General features: G+C 33.6%; 1 pseudogene; it reads right to left on the bottom strand.

The window, feature by feature from the left end:
* Nucleotides 1-13,904: 13,904 nt before the first annotated feature.
* On the bottom strand, nucleotides 13,905-15,740 carry LOC141548975 (heterogeneous nuclear ribonucleoprotein H pseudogene; annotated as a pseudogene).
* Between the last annotated feature and the right edge of the window lie 2,043 nt (nucleotides 15,741-17,783).

The raw sequence follows: 17,783 nt of genomic DNA, 5'->3' as shown, positions 1-17,783 counted from the left end.
GACTACTGAGGAAGAAAGATCTTTGCAGTTGAAAAGGAAGATAAATAATATTGCTTTTCTCAAGCTAGGACCGTAAAGTGGGATTGGAAGTGGGAAGCACTGCTATTTTTTGGACTCTATGCTACTTTCTGTCACTCCCTCAGGATGCCAGACTGCTTAAGTTAGACTGACTTTTTTGCCCTGTTGGTGGTAATTAATTGGCAGATGGTGGTAATAGCTTACCCTTTCTTTACTAGGTTTGCTGCCCTGGCCCATGCTTATGGGGCTGGGTTGGGCTGTACAGAGGGTCAATGGTCTGGGAGACACTGCTTTGTCCAGATCTCTTGGGCTTATCTGCTTGAAAATGTTCATCAATTAAAAAATGGCTGAAAAAGTGATGACATATGACTGGGACGAAATATTATTGTGCTATAAGAAATGATGAGCGCAATGATCTTAGAAAAACTTGCACAAAATAACGAAGAACAAAATGAGAAGAACCAAGAGAACATTGTATACAATAACAATAATATTATGTTAAAAATGACTTTGAGCAAGTAATTTTAGCTATTATAAACACTCAAATTAACCATAAAGGACATATAAAGATACTATGCATCTAGAATAGTGGTGGGGAACCTTTTTATTGCCAAGGATCACTTAAATATTTATAATATCATATGAAGGTCATACAAAATTATCAACTTATAGGACTTAAGCAATGAGAGCTTCTTGTGCCTAGCTTTCTGCTTATTATCATCTGTGGTTGCCTTGGCAGGGCCAGACTAAATGATTTTGTGGGCTTTATATGGCCCATGGACTGGATATTGCTCATACCTGATCTAGAGAAAGAACTGATGAATAAAAGTATGTATAGAATAATTTTAAAAATAAACCTTTTTGTGTCTAATGATGCCCATGTTTAGGGTAGGGTGGGGAAAGAAGAAAAAAAAAGGAAATGAAAAAAGAAATTTGCATCATAACTTTGTTGTATATTTTAAAGGAATAGTAAATTGTACATAATAGATTTGCAATTTCATGTGCAATCATCTTTTTTTAAACTATATTACACTGTAGAAATGATTGTTTTATTCCATAAATTAAAAATAAAAGAAATTTTTAAAAAAGAAAAAGAAAAAAATTTTTGCCAACTGTTGGTAATGGCAAGTGGTGAGGATAGTAGGCTCATTTTCCACAGAGGCTGTCACCTTTGATGTTGATTAGGGGCATTTGGCTGGGGAGAAAGGCTTTTCCTAGGCTCCTAAACTGTCTCCAATAGGGTTTGAGGGAATATGATATTTGATATGATGGTTTGACATGCTGCTTTCTTTTGCTTCCTCAGCATGCTCTGGTACTTCAGGATCTTCAACTGAGTTGACTTCTAATACTCTTTACTGAAGCTTTGCAGGAAATTCCTGTTATAGTGACATAGATTTTTTTTTCATCCAGTTAGCATTCACTAGAGAGTGTTTGAAGGGCCCTGAAGAAATTATGTACTCTACCCCTTTGCCTTTTTATTTTTTATTTTTTTGTCTTTCATCTCTTTGTCTAATTTACTTGTACTTTTTACTTCAGTCCAAACACTTTGGAGCATCCTCGTTTAACTTTTCCTCAACAGTATCTCTATGGACTTTCAATTCATTTTTTGGGAGGCAATTGAGGCTAATGATTTGCTCAGGGTTACATAGCCAGCAAGTGCCTGAAATGGACTTTTATTTCTCAGATGACATTCCTTTCCTCTTTATATATGTTTCATTGTCTTGTTTTATGTCTCTTATATAGACTCTTTTTTTCTAGATGTCTTTCTTCCCCTAAGAGATAACACAATCTGGTTTTTAGCTCATAGCATGAACCACAAAAAATAAATGCTTCAGTCTCTGAAAGCTAAAGGTCAGTCAGATTAAAGACAAATTCTAGTTTGTTGAGAGAGCAAATATTTATCAAGCACCTACTATATGGTAGACAGCCTGTAAAGCACTAGGGATAGTGTTTAAAAAGAAGAGGGGAAATAGTCTCCTCTCAAGGATTTTACTGTCAAATTGGGGAAACAACAAGAAATAAACAAAAGGTAAATTGGAGGTAATCCCAGAGGGAAGTCATTAGTAAAAAGATAACCCTTTTATGAAACATGGGAATTTACCTGGGTTATGATGGAAGCCAGGGAAATCAGGAAACATATAGAGATGAGGAAAGGTAGCATTTCAAGGCATGGGAGGACAACCATGGGGGCAAATATATAAGTTATACAAAGAAAAGAAAGGAGGCCAAAGTCACTGTATTATAGATTATGTGGAGAGGAATCATATGTAAGACCAGGAAGGCAGAAAGGGAACAGGTTTTGAAAGGCTTTAAAAGCCAGAGGATTTAGAGGAGAATAATATATAGGACTGGAGTTTAGGAATATTGACCATCCATTTACTGATCTTATCTTTTGACTACACTTCCTCTAAACGAGACATGTGGCTAAAGATTCACCTGCAACTATGTTTTCTTTTCTTTCTTTTTTTTGTCACATTAATGTTTTATTCAAATACCTCTTATTGATTTTTATTTCCTATTTCATTTAAATTCTTTTGCTTGGTTTTCAAAGTGCTTGTAAGTTTAACTCACTTGATCTATCCAACCTTATTTCCTTTATCTTTCCAGCAGCAATCTTGAATTCTGGGAAAGCTATTTGCCTTTCTATCCCACATACCGGTTATGTTGAGCCCTTTTTCTGGGATCCCTTCATTCTATTCTCCTTGGTTGATACTGATTCCCTATTCTTCTTCATTGATCTACACCTTCCCTATTCACCAGATTCCAGCTCTTCCCTGATTTCCCCAATCATTACAGCCATTGTTGATCATCCTTTCCTTTGAACTCTCATAACAATTGGATTGCTAGGTGAACAAGACATTAGAGTTCACTTGGGCTGACTACCTTTCTTCTCCTTGCCATTTCCTTTTCATCAGGAAACTACTCAGACTTAAGTTAAGCAATGGAGATATAGAAAGCATGTCTATAAAGAAATGTGAATGATTTTTCTATGTGGCTTTTGAAATTAGTTTCATCTTTACCAGAAGCAGTTAAATTGTTTGGAGAATAAAGCATTGGGTCCAACCTCAGATGCTTATTAGTTTTGTGATGCTGGGCAAGTCATTTAACCAATGCTTGTCTTAATCTTTTGGAGAAGGAAATTACAAACCACTCTAGTATTATTGCCAAGAAAACCCCATTCTAGGTCAGAAAGAATCAGAGATGGTTGAACAATTGAACATTAAAATATCTTCATAATCACCTATCACAATTTGAACAAATTACTATAAGATTTTCATCAGAAGGCACATTTGTCATATTTAACAGCCTATTTTTGCAACCTGATTCTATTTGTGTTTCATAATCAGTTACAAGCTTTCTTGTTCTAAGCTCTAATTCATGTGTGCCTCTGAAATTCAATTAAGTTCAATAGCACCTATACCAGACAGTGTGACTTTTATTTATTTATTTATTTGTTTATTTTTATTAAAACATATGCAAGGGTAATTTTTAACATTGACCCTTGCAAAGCCTTCTGTTCCAAATTATCCACAGTGTGACTTTAAAGAAAAAATTCAATAATCCTTACTCTCAAGAAGCTTACTTTCTGCTGGAGAGAAAATGACATAGACAAGTCCATGGAAATATATTCAGAGAAAATACTAAGTAATTTTTTTGTGTGAAAATCAACAAATGGTGAGATTAGGAAAGGCCTGAATAAGAAGAATAAGACTGTTTCTTGAATGTAGAGACCTTGTCTCCTATGTCTCTTGTATCATCCAAACATTTAGCACATGGCATTCAGTTAAAAGGGAAGATTTTTGTTATTGTTGTTGAATCATTTCTTATTTTACTGCCTCAAGGAGTGGAAGTAAGTTCTGGAAGTCACACTATTTTTCTTCAGTCATCAACTTTTGCTTAGGCCAATATAGCATCCTTAGCTCCATCATAGCTATTCATTTGCTGAAACCCTATCATCCAATAGTAGCCATTCTTGGTGTTCCATGTACTTAGGGCTCTTTCAGTTCTTATATTTTACTTTTCAAACTTCAGTATTTTAATGTCTCACAGAGTTTTTTAAATTCTATAATTCTGTGCTCTAAATTCTACATTGAAATGCACTAAATATGCACTAATATTTTCTATTTTTGTTCCCTTCTAGCCCTAATATTCTATAATAATTAGATTTCTTCCAACTATCACAATATTATTTATAATAACTACATATTTACAATAACTATATTGATATGATATTTTAAGGTTTAGAAAAATATGAGACCCTTTCTTAATCCATTTTTTTACCTGGTGATAAAGTTCAGTGATCTTGTCAAGAAAAGACTATTTTTGGGTGAGTGGAGGGGATCTAAAAGGGATTTTATCTTAAATGCTGCATGACTGATCTGTGAGTAATAGGGCTTTACATACAATCAACGCAGGGGAAATTATCAGGTTGTGGGGGCCAGCTGTCAGAGATGCATGTCTAACTTTTTTGGGGGGGGTGAGTTAGGCTGAGTAAAAACTAAACTTGCAGTTTGAAAACTTCTGTGAAGTAGATTTGCTTTAATAAAAAAGAAGAAAAAAAGAAACCAACCTGAACATTCTTCTTTGCTTTCCTGCTCGATGACTTCTCAAACAGCTTGGATTGGACAGCAAGTTCTATTTGATAAAATAGCTTCACTTATATTTTCTAGAATTTTCCTCTGGACTTTTTAGGGAAAGACTGCCTTCAGGAATTAGGGGAAGTTCAGTAGGAATTCAAAAAGAAAGTAAACTAAGTCCCCTTTAGCATAACATTCTTTTTTTCTCATTGTCCATGGTCAGGAAGAGAGAAGAGGGAATAGAACAATGATTGGGTCATTCAATTTAAAGCTCTGGATGTGATTTTGGAAGGTAGGGATCTGGTTACCCAGGATGTTTGTAAGATGCGTGAAATTTGGTTGGAGAGAAAGGCAAGGGATAAGGAAGTTATGAATGGATGAAGTAGTTGCCTTTTTTTGTTTGTTTGTTTGCTTTTTTTTGCAGGACTGTTGTGAATTTTGTGTCTCATGGAAACATATGGCCTAGAATACTTACATATTGAAGAAGTCTTGGAATTTTCTCTAGAATGCCAGGCTTTTTTTTTTTTTTTGTAATTCCTAGGTTCTGAAGAATGACGGAAAGACAAAAATAAGGTAGTCTCTTAGAAAGTGTTTAATAAATTACAAAGAGGATAAAGGTAACAAGTTAAATTTAGGTGCATAGACTTGCATTTTAAAAATATTTTGATAACTATTTTTATAGAATTTGTTACCTTTTCAAAACATTGTATTTCATTTTATGCATTAAAAGTAATTTTAAGAAGGGTATCTTTTTGGCCTTGACAGACTGCCAAAAGGGATCCAAGACACAAGAAAAGGTTAAGAACCCATGCTTTAGAAGGAGGTTGAGAGTATAAGCTTAGAGATGAAAGAATTGTGATAGTGTTTACTCCTACACATTCCTTTGGGAGTCAGTAGTACCAATAACATTGATGCTCATCTTTATTTTCTTGGCACATTGCTATTTTCTTTGTTGTTGTTAAATTCTATTTTATTTTATTACCGCATTTTGTTTTTATATAATATTCATTTTCAAACTATCCCTCCCCATGTCTTACAAAAGAGCCATATTCTGTATCAAAGACTAAAAACTCATAAGAAAAAAAAGTTCAGCAAAACTAGTCAATACAGAGGTTATGTTTGGAAGTATATTAAAAATTCTGTAGTTATCATCTTCTACCTCCTCAAAGAAGAGAAAGGAGTACATTTTCTCAACTTTCCTTAGAGGCCAAGCTTGGTTATTATATTTATATAGTGGGTAGTCTTCTATTTAATCATCATTATCATCATCATCATTTGCAATGTTATTGTAATTGTGAATATATATATATGTATATATATATATATATATATATACACTTACTATTACACAGACACACAACCTAAATATATGTATATGTAATCATATATACCAGTAATCATGACTGTATATATGTATATATATACGTATATATGTATGCACATATACATACATATATATATATATATATATATATATATATATATGTAGAGAGAGAGAGAGAGAGAGAGAGAGAGAGAGAGAGAGAGAGAGAGAGAGAGAGAGAGAGAGAGAGAGAGAGTCATGATTTACTGGTCCTGATTGGTTTTTCTTCAGCCATTTATAAATTGTCTCACATTTCTTTGAATTCTTTATATTAACCATTCCCCAATTGACCTTTTATAAAAAGGCCATCTATTTCTATTCTCAACATTTCTGCCTTTGAGTTCTTTGAAGTTTGTGTCTAGCAATGACATTTCTGAGTAAAAAAGGATATGTACATTCTGGTTACTGTTTTTTTTTTTTTAAACTACATCTCCTCATCTTTCTCAGGCTAGAAGTATAATGGTCATTCACATGCCTAATATCATTACTAATTGTCCCAGAAACTTTGACCTGCTCTGTCTCTGACCTAGGTTGACTTGCCCCACCACAGGAAACCTGGTATGTCTCTAGTCCCTAATGGGTTTATCATATTGATGCCAAATTTAGTTTAGACACCTGATCTGCTTAGCCCACTGCAGCTCAGAAATCCCAAGCTCAAGACATCTGCCCCATTTACCTTCCTTGGTAGTAAGAATTACAGTTATGTATTATCATGCCTTACTGTCTTAATTTCTTTTTAAAAATATAATTCCAAATGACTTTCTAGGATGGTTGGACCAATTCGCAATAGAATATCAGTATGTCTATTTTTCCACAACTCCTCCAGCATTGTTATTTTTAAAGTTAGACATACATCGCATAATAAAATCATAGTATATAAGAGTTGGAGGAAAACTTAGGACACAAAATATTGGAAGTGAAAGAGACCATAAACCCCCTATAATTCAATCTCTTTATTCTACAACAAAAGAGATTAAAATATTTTGCTTCAGGTCACAGAGAAAGTTGGTATACTAAGGATTAGAAAATACATTTCTGATTCTCATGATTTTATTACTTAAGATACCAAACATCAGTCTGCCTGCAAAAAAGTGGAGGAAGTACGGCCTATTTCTATTTTTCTTTCAACAAACAAAACCTAGAAAAATAAAATTCCCTTTTTGATTTTCATTTCTGGAAACAAAACAAAACAAACAAACCCACAATTGTAGACCATTTATGGCTAGCAGTAGATATTCCTTACTATTGCAAAAAAACTAGGAATTCAAAAGTTGTTAACTTACTGATAGTAGCCTTCTGCTAAGCTGGAAAGTTTGTCCTTTCCTCTAAGTGACTGATTTGAGGAAATGTTAAATCACTAAAACACTTTTTCTTTCATACCCATTTATGAATCAGAGGCAATAACACTGTCCTTGCCTAAATTTCAAATTTTCTTTTGGGATCGAATGATATAACACAACTACTGATACTTACATGGTGCTTTAAGGTTTAAGATTTAGAGGATAGCTAGGTGGCATAGTGGATATAGTGCCAGGCTTGGAGTGAGAAAGATTTACTTTGCTAAGTTCAAATTTGACCTCAGATACTTACTTGCTGTGAGAAGGAAATGGCGAATTTTTCTCACAAATGGAGTCATGAAAAATTGGACACAACTTAAAAATGATGAACAGAAATTTAATAAGGTTTGCAAAATATATATACACATCTTCTCATTTGAGTCTCATGTATTAAGTGCTAGAGTTATTTTGTTTTATATTATAAAAGAAGATCCTGAAATGAAAAGAGTTTAAAATGGGTTGTCTAAGGTCATACTGCTAGTGATGGATGGGACATGAAGCATCCCAGGTCTAGTCCTCTATCCCCATCTGTCTATGGATGTTAAAGGACTTGGTGAAATGGTTAAAAAACAGATGGCACAAGGATGGTTAAAAACAGAACAGAACAAAAATCCATTTTATATCATAGATCTAGAACTGGAAGAGATCTCAAAGGCTACCTCATCAGATCTCTCATTTTACAGAATGGAAACTGAAACTTAAGGAAAGTCAACATCTTATTCAATCAAGGTCATTCAAGTAATAGACTTCCAAAGCAAGCTCTGACTCCCGTTTCTCTAACTTTAGAGCCAGTGCTTTTTGACTGCAACATGTGGTTTCACAGGACATTAATACTCTATCAACTTTTATGCCTTTGTTTCACCATCTTCATACCTAAAACACTTTTCTTCCTTACCTCTGCATCTTGGCATCCTTGGCTTCCTTTAAAGTTCACTCAAGTTCTATTTCCTTCTTACACTCCTCAGTTTCTAGTTCATTCCTTCCATGTTTTTTCATCTATTCTATATTTATATTGTACATATTGATGTATGCATGTGTTGGGTCTTCCAATAAAATGTAAGCTACTTGTAGGCAGGAACTGTCTTTACTTTCCCCCTCTTTTCTTTGTGTCCGTAGGGCTTATTCCTGGTATCTAGAAGCATTGAATAAATACTTATTGATTGTTTGACGAAAAAAAAAAAGTATCAATGAATGTTGTCTTGATTGTTAGAGACCCATAGTAACACAGGGCAGGTCAAAGATAACATGACCGATAACAGATCATTAATGAGTACCAAAAGTCCCACTAGTGAAGTAATGAGTCATTACAGTATTATAGGGTTAACCACTTCGGATGTAGTGTGTTTTGAGCTTAAGCAATTAGCCTCATTCTTTCCCTTAGAGGTTATCCCACATGTAAACCAAGTTGCAGGTTCACAGAGTTTCCCATTGTCCTTGTTCACTTGCTTTGCTAGTCTAATTTTTCTCAACCATTTTCCTGACTTTTGACACGCCTAATTGTACCTCAGTTTCTTGAAGCTCTGATACACTATTAATTCCATGCAGTATAGAAGGTATTTGTTTAAAAAATTGAGAATGACAAAATTATTATTCTAGAAGCCCTAAAATTTATTATCATTCTGCTTTTCATCTTCATTCTAGGTAGGAAAAAATGTCTAGAGTCAGCCATGACATCCTTCTAATGGAATTGCTACCTTTCTGTTCTTATTCCCTAACCTCATTTCCAGACCCTAGGAATTCTGCCATGGAAAGAAGCATAACTTCAATATGAAAGTATAAAATCCCAACTGTCTGTCATCTAGTGATGATGAATATCCTGGTGAGAAATTACTTTTAATAGGCTAAAAGGGATGTGAATCACATTTCCAGCCTTACTGCCCCTCTGCATGGAAACTTCCACTCCAATCAGAGTGCTCCTACACAACTTGAGTGTTCTCACCTCCACTTTGCTCAGTAATAATTTCTATAGCATAGCGAGTGAGCATTTTCCTCGACAACAACTCCATGGAGTGGGTTGTGCTAGTGTTCGCCCTATTTTACACATGATGAAATTGAGATTCATGATCAAATAACAGAAGGCAGAAATCAGCTCCAAGTCTTTATATTCATTGCTTTTTCTGTTGTGTTATGCTAACTGGACATTTCCTCCTAACACCCACAATGCTTCAATCACTTCTCCTGAATTTTTCAATCTTTCAAGAGCCAGAAAAAATCTCAGATTTTTCATGAACTCTTCATTTTCCTCTGAGTTCAGTGCTCTGAATACCTGTACTTCTATTTATCATGAATCATCTATGACTCTATTATCAACCATCTTTTCATTAACTCCTAGGATTCAGATAAGTCCACCAAGTATTTGTTAGGTGCCTACTATAAGGTAAGGCATGATGTATTTGATGTTTGAGACACAAAGATAAAATGAAAAACAAGCAAACTAGCTTCTGCTTTCAATAAGTCTATGTGAGGGCTCAAGGATGGAGCTTCACTGATTTAGAGCTGAAAAGGTCATAAGAGATTATATAGTTCCACCTTCATTTTATAGAGAAGGGAAAAAGCCTAAGAAAGATTGCCTACGGGTTTCAGGATTCTAGCAGATTTCTGTGTCTCCAAGTCTTATCCTTTTTTTTTTTTTTAATACCTTGTATCTGTGTGAATATATTGCTTCCTCCAAATAGACTATAACCCTTCTTGATGTCAGGGAATCACATATTATTTATGTATTCCTTATAGTACCTAGCATAGTGCCTTGGATGCAGCACTCACTCAATAATGTGTAACTGATTTTTAAAAACAGCATTAAACATCAATTTACCCAATTATACTTGTTTTGTAACTATTTACATTTATACATATATTGCCTAAATCCTTGTCTGTATTCCAGATATTCATGCCACATAACAAAGAATTACTTTAAAAAGAAAAAGGAGAAAAAAATCAACCAAAGTGATCAATACCTTGAAAAAAATTGGAATTTTATGCAGTATTACATACCAGTGGACTACTCACCTCTGCCAAGGACTAGAGAAAGGTGTCTTTTTATATCTCTCCTTTGGGACTATGTTTGTTTTTTGGAATTTTGCAACTTCTGAGTGAATGAGTTTCAATGCATAAAATAGCACAGTATCTTATACAAGCCTGCAAAGCCTCTAACAAGATAGTTTTGTGTCTTTTCTCATCCTCAATCAAGTTTTTTTCTTACTTGATCTTAGTGTATGCTCTCTTCTGTTTCTCTTTGGATTACTTTGGATATTTCCTTCTGTTTTTCATATCTACCAATCTTAATTGAATTATAGAATTTCATTACATTAACATACCACAATTTAGTTAACTATTTCCCTGTTATTAGATGCTTAGATTCCTTCTAATCTTTCAGTTTTACAAATAACACTGCTATAAAATTTTTTGAAAAGGATTACATGTGTGTGTGCATACATATGTATATGTATGTATTTATAATTCTCCCAGGGTATATTATCACCAATAGATTATAGGATTAAGGGGAATAATTGTTTTGATACTCTTTTCTGCAGATAACCAGTTTGATCACTAAAAAGATTCCATAAGTTTATAATTATATTAGAAATGAATAAATATACTTGTTTCTTGATAATGTTACAATGCTAAATTTTGTAGTTTTTTTCTTTTACTTTTATTTAACCATTATCATGGCTTTGAGGTGGTACCCCAAGTTTCTTTTAATTTTATTTCCCATTATTTGTGAAGTTGAACATTATTTCCAGTGATCATTAATTAAGGATTTATGTTCCTTTTGAAAAATTTTTTGTATCATTTGATATTTATCCAAATGTAGACTAAGAATTATGAATGATTAACAAATCATTATATATTTTAGATAAAAAGTTTATATTTCATATTTGCCATATTTTATCTTGATAAACTTACATTTTAATATGCAGAAATGTCTAATTTTAATGAAATCAAATAATCTATTGGTATTTAGATTTTACTTCAATTTATTTATTATTTTTTGAAATGAAGTTTTATTTAACAATTTTCATTTTGTGCAATACACCTAAAAGGAAATCACAATACAATTAAAGATTTAAATCAAGTCTTCAGAATTTAACACAAACATCAAGACCATATCCTAAAATATTTATACTTTCTCAAAATTGTCCTGATTAATTAAAAAAAAAAAAGCAAAAACCTTAAATATATGTGCCTTACAGCAGGGCTTCTTAACCTTTTCTTACTTGCAACTCCTTTTTGCTCAAAAAATTTTTATGTGAGCTCAGGTACATAGGTACATAAAATAGGTATACAAATAAAAATTTGCTGATAATAAATCATAATTTTGTGACCCCCCCAACTTCCAATTATGAGACTCCAGCTGGGGTCATGAACTACAATTTAAAAAATTGGACCTTACAGGATAGTAAACAAAATAAACTAGAACAAATATGCTAGATGTTACACTTTTGAATTGCAGACATAGCTCTCATATTTATTTGACAAAAAGCATGTGTCCCAACATGCATTTCAATTAGTGTTTCACATGTTGTGGCAAAAGAGCAACATTTAACAGAATTGAAACTGCTTTAACTTAAATATAGTTCCTGCTTAAGTATATTCTTACAATATAACAACCTTGAGAAAATATGAAATTGTTGAACAATTATAGTCTTTATTCAGCTTGGTTATTACATATGTTTTTCTGTGTTAAAATACTGAACCTGAAGTTTATAAAATAATCCTGATTTCATATGATAAAGTAGTGGTCATCAGAATCATTTGGTACTGGCTAAGAAATAGAATAATCAATCAGTGGAATAGGTTAGGATCACAGGACAAAATAGTCAATGACTATAGCAATCTAGTGTTTGACAAACCCAATGATCCCAGCTTTTGGGATAAGAATTCACTATTTGACAAAAACTGCAGGGAAAATTGGACACTAGTATGGCAGAAACTAGGCACTGATCCACATCTAACACTGTATACCAAGATAAGATTGAAAAGGGTTCATAATCTAGAAATAAAAAATGATGTTATAAACAAATTAGAAGAACATAGGATAGTTTACCTCTCAGATCTGTGGAGGGGGAAGGAATTTGTGACCAAAGAAGAATTAGAGATCCTTACTGAATCACAAAATAAATAATTTTAATTATATTAAGTTAAAAAGTTTTTGTACAAACAAAACTAATGAAGCCAAGATTAGAAGCGAAGCAATAAATTGGGAAATCATTTTTATATTTAAAGGTTCTGATAAAAGGACTCATTTCTAAAATATATAGATAATTGACTCAAATTTATAAGAATTCAAGCCATTCTCCAATTGATAAATGGTTAAAGGATATAAACAGTTAATTTTCAGATGAAGAAATGGAAACTATTTCTAGTCATATGAAAAGATGCTCTAAATCATTATTGATCAGAGAAATGCAAATTAATAGAACTCTGAGATACCACTACATACCTGTCAGATTGGCTAGGATGACAGGAAAAGATAACGATGGATATTGGAGGGGATGTGGGAAAACTGGGAGTTTAATACATTGTTGGTGGAATTGTGAATGGATCCAACTATTCTGGAGAGCAATTTGGAATTATGCTCAAAAAGATATCAAACTGTGCATACCCTTTGATCCAGCAATGTTTTTACTGGGCTTATTAAATCCCAAAGAAATCTTATAGGAAGGAAAGAGACCTGCATGTGCCAAAATGTTTGTAGCAGCCCTCTTTGTAGTGGCAAGAGACTGGAAACTGAGTGGATGCCCATCAGAAGTAGAATGACTGAATAAGTTATAGTACATGAATGTTATGGAATATTATTGTTCTATAAGAAATGATCAGGAGGATGATTTCAGAAAGTCTTGGAGAAACTTACATGAACTGATGCTGAGTGAAATGAGCAGAAACAGGATATTATTATACACAACAACAAAACTATATGATGATCAATTTTGATGAACATGACTCTCTTCAACAATGAAATGATTCAAACCAGTTTCAAATGTTCAGTGATGAAGAGAGTCATCTGCATCCAGAGAGAGGACCATGGGAACTGAGTGTGGAGCACAACATAGCATTTTCACTCTTTTTGTTGTTTGTTGTTGTTTGCTTGCATTTTATTTTGCTTCTCTCTCTGTCTCTGTGTCTCTGTCTCTGTGTCTCTGTCTCTGTCTCTCTCTCTCTTACTAGTTTGATTTGATTTTTCTTGTGGGGCACAATAATTATACAAATATGTATGAATATATTGGATTTAACATATATTTCTACCATTTTTAACATATATTGGACTACTTGTCATCTAGGGAAGGCCGTGGGGAAAGGGAGGGAAAATTGGAACATAGGGATTTTCAAGATTGATGTTGAAGAATTGTCCATGCATATGTTTTGAAAAATAAAAAGCTTTAATAAAACAAAACATAACAAAAAACCCAAACAATCCTGATTTTGTTTAGAATAAGCATAAATCATAAACTTGTATTATAAAATTTCATTTTTTAAAGAAGTTGACCAAGAATTAATTATCAGGATTACATTCCCCTTCTACCACTCATATTAGACAAGTCAGTCATTCCATTTTCATGGATGCATGGCTCCTGCTATTCTAGTAGTTGCTGTTCATCACTCCTTGACTCCTTATGCAATGTTGGATTGAAAATCAGTGGAATTTTCTGAAAACTTGATCATATCTGCTTATGCTTGCTTTGATCACAACAGCCTCCTTTGTAACTCCTACTCAGGTGCAGGGTAGCTGGATTAATGTAAATGGACCGGTTTGGCAAGTCCATGCTCAGCATCATTTGGCTACCAAAAGCATCACCACTTGCTTCTGCTATAAAATTCAAGAAGAGTTCTACATAGCCATACTGAATATTTGCTTTGTCTATGTCAGAGCTGCCTTAGCATCTTCAGGATAAACAAGTTTAACATCTGTTTCTCCAGTCACTTTACCATCAGGTCCAATTTTATTGTGTATTTGAATAAGGTTGAGTAATGATAAAAAAATTATAAATAGCATTTTCCTTAGTTCTATAAGGTAATTTTCTCATGCATACAGTGGCCTGCCATTCTCTGGAAAGTGGATTCACCATTTCCATATCTATGATCAAACATCCTTGAAAAATAATAATTGAGGTCTCTTCCAAATCTATCCATCCCAAAGGCATATCCATAATTATATCCATTCACCATAGACTCCATATCCCCCACGATAGGCACCTCAACTCATTTTTTTCAAACCCAGCTTTTCTACAAGTGCTGTTATAGCCTCTGTCAACCTCAGATTGATCATAAAGACCACAGTTATTAACTTTCAAAGAGGATCATAATGAGTATGAACCTGTGCCCAGCTCCTCTTGAAGATTTCAATGTACTTGTGTCCTTTTATTTTCTTATAGTTCTTTAGAGCCTTTTCAGTTTTTCCAGCATGAAAATCTCTCTTACATCCATGGAAGTCATCTGGCAATATTGTTCCATTTGGCACAATTTCCAATTCTTCCTTGCTACAACCAAATGGGAATTCTTTAAGGTGAACAAAATGATCATAGTCAATGTCTGAGTATTTAGACCAGTGGGCTTCAATACATTTAAAACTTTTTAAAAAATCAGCCTGGGAAGATTGACATAAATTGATGCTGAGTGAAAAAAGCAGAACCAGAAATTCATTGAACACAATAACAGTAAGAAGGTATGATGTTCAACTATGAAAGATTTGGTTCTTCTCAATGGTTCAGTGATCCAAAGCAATCCAATAGACTTTGGACAGAAAATGCCATCTGCATCCAAAAAAAAATCTAAGGAGACTGAATGTAAATCAACACATGCTGTTCACTACTTTTTTCTGTTTTTTTTTTTTTTTTAAATCTCTCCCATGGTTTTTCTCTTTTGCTTTGCCTTTTCTCTCCCAACATTATTCATAAAGTAATGTGTATTAAAATTAAATAAATTTATTAGGAAAATTTATTTTATTAAAAAACAGAATAAAAAAAGAAAGACAGAAAAGGAATAAAAAAACAATTAAAACAAGAGAGAACACTGTCAGGTGCTGAGTAAAACATCAGGAAGGATTCAAAACATAAAACAACGAATGATCAGATCAAGAAAGTATATATGTATTAGTAGAAGAAATTATATTTACTAGTGTCCATCTTTTATTTACTTCCTTATAAATTGTTATTTTTTCTCTTCTGCTCATCTTTTTTACTTTATTCTTTTTTTCTCCATTTTTCTCTGGTATCATACCCCCAAACAGGCTAGTAGTTAAGAAAGGATACATTTATATATACATATATAGTTATATACATATACATATACATATACCCTCCCATATCCCCACATACACCTTCACATATCTTTCTTAATATCTTTCACATACCCTTTATTGTAACTTGCCTTGCTATTACTTGATGTCCCCTCACCCATGCATCCTTCCCTTGTCTTCTTCCCACATTCTTTGCTTACCCATTTGCCCATCTCACCCTACCTCATTTCTTTATAGATTTTGGAGGATGCTATGCTTTTCATGGTATAGCTGTAGTGTTTCCTGTTTAACCCATTCCCGATGTGAGTAGGTTTTCAGAACTATGAGCCCCTCTCTCCCCTCTAATGCCTCCATGTCTATTCTTCCATTGCACTTCATTTGAATAATATAATTATTATTTTTATCTTAATTTTGCCTGAATCTTACTTTTAAACAATTGCTGATATCAGTCTTAAACATATGGTATACATTTTCCGTACTAAAAAAACCCCAAACAATTTGTCCATGTTGAGTTCATTGAAATTTATCTCTAATATTGACTCTTATGTGTCAGATTTTCTATTAAGTTCAGGTTTGATTAATAGAAAGGTCTGAAAATCTACAAGTTCATTGAATGTTCATATTTTTTTATCAAATATTATGGATAATTTTTCTGGATATTATACTTTTTGGCTACAGGCCTAGTTCTTTTGATTGTCAGTCGATTCCAATACTTGTGGTTTTTTATTGTGGCTGAGTCCTGTATAATTCTAATTACAGCTCCAGTGTATTTGGCTTGTTTTTTTCTTGTTTCTTGCAAAATTATCTTTTTGATGTGGCATTTTGAAATTTGGCAAAAATTTCTTTTATATTTTCCACAAAGGATCTCGTTCTGATGGTAATCAGTTGATTTTTTCTATTTCTTCTTTCCTCTCATGCTGCCACTCCAAGACAATGTTCTTAGATTATTTCTTGCATTTTTGTGTCAAGGCTTTTTTTTTTTCATCACAACTTTCAGGAAGTTCAATTATTCTTATATTTTTTCTTCTTGATCTGTCATTTTTCTTATGTTTCACATTCTATTCTATTCTTTCATTCTTTATATTCTGTTTTGTTATTGCTTAGTCTCTCATAGCTTCACTGATTTCTCCTTGTCCAATTCTAATTTTCAAAGAATAATTTTCATCATTGAGACTCTATCTCCTTTTCTAGTTGGTTAATTTTTAGTTTATTTTTAAAATTTTCCCTCAATGTCTCTCATTTGATTTTTAAATTCCTTTTTGAGGTCTTTTAAATTCTCTCTAGATAGGAAGCCATTTTATGTTACTCTTTGGGCTACAACCATTTTTTACTTCAGCGTGTTCCTCTGAAAATGAACCCTGGTATTCCCTATTCCCATAGTAACTTTTTTATGGTTGGGTTCTTTCTTCTTTAAGTTTTTTAAAAAAGAGATATTAATATAAGCACCTCAAATCATGAGGTAAGGGGATGTATTTCAGCTCTCCCTTCTGACTAAGCACCCCAAAACAAGAGCTCCACCCTCCTGAAAGAATCTGCTGCCAGCAGAGTCCTTGCCCCATTGCATCTCCATTCATGGATGTGCTGGTTCTTTCTTGCCCGGGGCCACATCCCTGTGCCATAGCAGGTATGGCATTCCTAATCAGCCAAGGTTCCTCAGTCTTCTGGGACTCAGATCTTGGACTCCCCAAGCTATCTAAACGATGAAAGTTTCTATGGTTCCTGCTGAGGTTCCTGTCAAACTTAGCTAGTCTCAGAGGCCCCGACTGGTTGTTTCTGAGGAGTTAACTGGAGGTGTTTGCATTTCACATAGGTTAATCCCTAGACTGGGAGTCTTTTCTTCTTGGGTTGTACCAGGAGAACCCCTGTTCTGCCCCAACTTTTCTTGATTTTTCACCAGTCTAAGTTCACCCTGAATTACAAATTTGTTCTATTTGCGGGGAGAATCTGGAGAGCTTGAAATTTTCTAACCTACTCAACCATCTTCCCAGAATTCTTCCCTTTGGAGTATTTTTAAACATGATGTCAGTCTGTAAAGAAGCAAAAACACGGGGCATGGGATTTCATGTGTGAAAAAAATAAAAGTAAGAAAGTTGTTGGAATCCTAGCCTGAATAAAGGACAATGGTGTGCATTTAAATCTAAGCCAGATTGACAAGGTTTTAAATACTAAACAAAGGATCTACTATTTAATTCCAAAACCAATCAAAAGCAACTGCAATTGGTTGAGGGAAGTGACATATTTAAATAGTGCTACAT

The sequence above is a fragment of the Sminthopsis crassicaudata genome, chromosome 1, assembly GCF_048593235.1.
Source record: "Sminthopsis crassicaudata isolate SCR6 chromosome 1, ASM4859323v1, whole genome shotgun sequence".
Classification (NCBI taxonomy): Eukaryota; Metazoa; Chordata; class Mammalia; order Dasyuromorphia; family Dasyuridae; genus Sminthopsis; species Sminthopsis crassicaudata.
This window is presented reverse-complemented; position numbering and strand designations above follow the sequence as displayed.